This window comes from Parasteatoda tepidariorum, chromosome 8, assembly GCF_043381705.1.
Source record: "Parasteatoda tepidariorum isolate YZ-2023 chromosome 8, CAS_Ptep_4.0, whole genome shotgun sequence".
NCBI classification, from domain to species: domain Eukaryota; kingdom Metazoa; phylum Arthropoda; class Arachnida; order Araneae; family Theridiidae; genus Parasteatoda; species Parasteatoda tepidariorum.
In genome coordinates, this window is record NC_092211.1 from 85,729,590 (window position 1) to 85,734,705 (window position 5,116).

At 31.2% G+C, this 5,116-nt stretch overlaps 1 long non-coding RNA gene across 1 annotated transcript; it reads left to right on the top strand.

Moving 5' to 3' along the window:
* The first annotated feature begins 804 nt into the window (after positions 1-804).
* On the top strand, positions 805-2,526 carry LOC139426336 (uncharacterized). The gene is made up of 2 exons (XR_011637582.1): positions 805-2,217; positions 2,300-2,526. It is a non-coding gene; the product is annotated as an uncharacterized lncRNA (long non-coding RNA).
* Positions 2,527-5,116: the final 2,590 nt, after the last annotated feature.

The following is a 5,116-nucleotide window of genomic DNA, read 5'->3' on the forward strand; positions in this document are numbered from 1 at the left end:
TTATAAGTCCTAATGATTTTAAAATTGCGAAGAAATGAAGAAATATTTACAGGGAGTACAATGAAAAAAAAATTTAGCATTGGATCAATATTTCAAGAAATATTAAATGTTAAACATGTAATAAAAATTCCATGCAGGCTCGCTAAAATAATACTACAAAGTAGCAATTTGATGCGCTGAAAGAGCCATTTTTATTTGTATTCTAGGATTTTAAGAAACTGCAATTTTTTCAAAACGTATTGAAATTTCAAGATCTTAAATAATCCATTGTTGTAGGAAAATTTATTTATCCCTCTCGAGTTCTTTATCTTATAAGCTCACACTTGAGTTGATGTTGAAAGTAACAAAGAGAGAAAGAGATGTCATGAGATAAAATTTAACATTTATATAAAAGAATCTTTATACACGAAAAATAAAAGCCGTTTACTTTGTGAGATGTTTTAATGATTTATTTCTCGTTGACGAGTAAACTTCTTATAGAATCACGCAATACGTATTCCTTAGGCTTATTATTTTTTCAAGTTTGATTTTTTTTTTTAAACCCAGGTAATTGTTCAATTCGTTATCAGTAGTATACTGTCAAAACGTTTTGCATGAAATTACTATAAATCTTCAGTTTATTAACAATTTGATCTTTGTTTTGTTGAAAAATAATGTATTTTAAGTAAAAATAGCAGAGATTAATATTAAATTCAATAAAACACTTAAATTAGTTTTAAAAACTATTGAAATCGCACAATACGTATTTCTTAAGCTTTTTATTTTTTCAAGTGTGGTTGAATTTTTTTTTTAAATCCAGGTAATTGTTCATTTCGCTTCCATTAACATATCAACACAATTTTTCGCATAAAATTACTATTAATATTAATTTGGCTAACAATGTGATGTTTGTTTTTGTTGAAAATACTGTATAGGGAAAAATAACAATTATAATGATGAATACAATGACAAACTTAAATTAATTTTTAAAACTAAATTAAAAATGAACTTGACCTCTCATGCCTAACATATTATTTCTTACATTTAAATAGGCAGCGCACTCATCTTTTTAAGCAAATAAAGAAAAGAAAACACAGAAGGGGAAAAAAATAAAACTTTCAAAAGATATATTCGATGAATAATATTCTGAGAATGAAAATTTTAAAAAAAATTGTAGAGGGGTTGGGGCAAAAATGCCACCAGGAGAAATTAATTTATAAAAAAAGAATATCCTGAGACCTAATTTAGTTGAAGGCTGTCAAGTTCATTAGAAGCTAATTTCATAAGGATGAGTGAAAATTTATCGTTTAATAACTCCGCCACTTTTTTTAAAGAACTGACTTTACATGTTTGATTAATTTATAAGATTCAACAACTTTTCAATTTATTTTGCGGTTAATTGAATTACACTTTTCTTCTGTTATTTCTAAAAACTTGAATAATAAAATTAAATAGTATGTACCTGAGACTAAAAACTCAAAATATTTTTCAATTCTGAAATATTTTATTTTGAATTTAGGAAATATACTTTAAGTTTTTCTTGATTGGTTATACAAAGTTATTCAAATATACAAATTTGAAATGCGGGTGTTGCAGAATAAATTTTGAGGATTGCATAGCCACCCATTTCCGGAAATGTCACCGTTAGTTGTGCACATTTGAAATGTTCTTTTACAAAAATTATCTTACTTTTACGGTAATTCTACATTTTCTATTTAGAATCAAAAATGCGTATTGAAATGGCCATTTTGTTGTGATTTAATGATCTGTTGACCAACATATCGAACTTGACAAGTTTTGCCGTCAAATCATAGAATTACGTCAAATAACTATTTCTGTGTTTGAATGCCAACATTTACAAATTATTTTTTTTTTAAAAAAATGCAGAATGAAGATATTTTGGATAAATGCAAGTACCGTTCTATTTGTACATGAGCAGCTAATTCTAAATAGGGAAGCGTCTCTATTGGCGTATGTTGACACTTCCGGACATGGGTTGCTGAGCAATTTCTAAGCCTTATGTTGTGCTCAAAATTTCCTCCAAGTCACCACTCACTTTCCTATAACCACTTTATTGAAAAACTCTGTATTTCTTACTGTCAACAGACTTTTTTACGAACACAGTACTGGACCGAATTCTCTTACTTTCTACAGAATAGGTTTGTTGCAAATGAGAATTTTAAGAAACTGGTGAAATGGATTGGCATCCATTTTTGTCGCTTTTCCCTGATGAGAAAGGTGGTGATTTTATTCTTTTCTTATCTTTTTTGTAAATATTTTTTTAATCTTTTTTTTCTTTCCATAATCGATAAATGTTCAGGAAGAAGAACTGACGTCGCTCGGTGAGCTGAACCATCATAGCTGACTGCGTCTTGTGAAGAATTCTGCATCTATGCGAATTCATTTTTATGGAATCATTTAATAATGATAAATATTCCGATGACATTTCGATGATGATGAGTGACATTCCGATGTTGGGTAATCGCAGGCAGTATATTTGTACAAGTTATTAAATGTGATTAAAATTCTGATTGAGTTTTTGTTTTATATCTGTCTCTTAGTTCTATCCACAGTCCAGTCTCTATATTTTTCAGGTTAATAATTTAATATTCGTTGCTACTAAATACTTCATAATAGTTTAGCTCGTGGTGATTCTGACAAATTAAAATGAAAATTCTTGAAATCTTCAAAAATTAATTTCAAGTAATAGGGAGATTTCGCAAGTTTACATTAGCTTCCGTACTCTCCCGTACGTAAGATTTCAAGTAATTGCGCATGCGTCAACTCTGGGGAAATGCGCATGCGCCCGTGAAAAAATATCAAACTTACGTAAGTGAAAATAAGAATTTTTGCAAATATCCGTAAGTTAAAAACGCTACGGTAGTGGAATATCATTTTAACTTCCACCACAAAATTAAAACAAACATTTACAATGGACATAGACTATCTTTTTAAAGCTTTGGTATACGATTCAAAATGTTTCGCTCAACGAGTCAAAAAAATTTGGTATATTATAGATTTTGATGCATTCAGCGATTATGGATGCAGCTTCTTTTTACTATTATTAATACTTTATAAAAAAATATATATATTGAACTTCGATTGCTTATTCAACTTTTTTTTAACTAAATTGTACAGTTAAAATAAATATAATTTATAATTTTAAAATGGCGAAAATATATCTAGTTTCTTATGAAACTAGTGCAATTAGACAACCATAATGTTAAAAGCCAATAAATTGTTTTTTATTGAATGAACCAATTGTTGTAAGATCACACGATTCCTTTCTAAATTTCATCTTTTTAAATTCGCATTCCACGCTTTTAGTTCGAACGTAGACTTAAGCAGAAAACAGCTATTAAACAGCGTGCATGTAGCTTTGTCTTTGTAGTGTAAATTATACCAACATTACATAAAGATATACAGCTGTGGGGAAAAACCCTTTAGACAATGCCAACTTTTATCTATCAAAAGGTACCTCCAGATTGAGTCAAATTGGCATGTCTTATACACTAGTGAATTGATGTTTAATTTTCGTAGTGGTAGTTACTCCACAATAGCCATGAGAGCTGTATTAAGATCATGGTTGTGTGTGAGATCACTTTTGTGTTGTTATTAGCAGTCGAGTGTGTGCAGAAACCAGTTGTGTGTAAATGAGACTGAGAAGCAACAACGCAAGGAGGACGATGACGCAGTCACAAATAGCAAACCTCCTTGCAATAGCAAAACCCTTCAATAATTGTTAAATCTATTTATCAGTGTACTTAAATAAACCATAATATAATAAAAACTACTTTAATGCAATTTAACATTCGAAATATTTATATTCTTTTACTTAGTTAAAAACTGAGGTCCATGTATGTGTAACTGAAATTATTAGCCCCCTGGCAGTATAATTTATAATTTGTTTATCTTATTATGACTTATGGTAGAATAATTATTCGTAGAATGAAGAATAATTAGAAATATTTGCAATTTTTTATTAAACCAGATAATGCATCGTTGAGGTTAATTTTTTTTAAATATTAAAAAATAAAATAATAAACGCTTTCCGTTTTCATAAAAGTGTGACCTTTCTTCCTACTGACGTTTGAGGAACTATCATAGAGGGCGCTGTCATAAGATAGGCGCATCTTGACCTAACAATCGTGAAAAACTGTTGCAAACTCAAAGCAGTTATGAGCACTGCAAAATATCCGCAAAAGAGTGTTATTTCATGGGTAAAAAAACTGTCTTAACAGATATAGGAAGATTGCGGTAAAACTGGGTACCACGATTGTGTGAAAATTAATTTTGTTTTCTAACAGTTTATTATATAGTTACCGTTTTAAAAATTATTTTCAATCCAGTTTATTATACGTTTACTAAAGATTCATACCCTAACAAACAATTAGGATATAACTCCATAGCAGCACTCTTCTGTTTCGTTTTGATGATCTAGGCTGGCGTAGTAAGATCGTGTACTATCCGGATTTGCCACCACCCCCTTGATCGGATTGTTTGCTGGGCTCACGAAAGCTGTAGTTCAGCGGAGGAAGAAAATAGCTACTACCAAGGTTGAACAAAGGTTTTACGGGCCCCAGGGCAAAATTTATTACGAGCCTCTTCCTCACAACACAAAAAGCCATGCTTTCATGTTTGGTAAAAAAAATTTAAAACCCTTTATACAAAATTGTTGTTTTCATAAAGATTTTTTACTTTTGTAGCAGTCGTTTAACTAATATTCAACTCTGTAACCTTGTAATTTTGAACCCACTCCAGAGGACAAGGGAACTCCTGGATCAAGTATTGGGAGAAATTCGCCTTCGTGGTGGAATTTTTGATGGAACTTACTCTCATTTGCGTTACATGGAGGGGAAGACCACTAGAATTTCCCACGGTTGGCCTAACGGCAAAGGGACTCTAACCCATGATCCGCCTACCACTGAGGATATTTCACGTCAGCACTGTGGTCGGTGCAAGCCAGATGCGGATTCGTATCTTTCAGCCATCGCTGGGATTCGACCCGGCTCACCTCATTGGAAAGCGAACTCTCTGTCCCCTGAGCAATCGCGGCTGTTTATATAAATATTGAGAAGTTTTCTGTCATTTAAAAAAAAAACTTCATATATACTGTGGTGTAACTACCAACTACTCT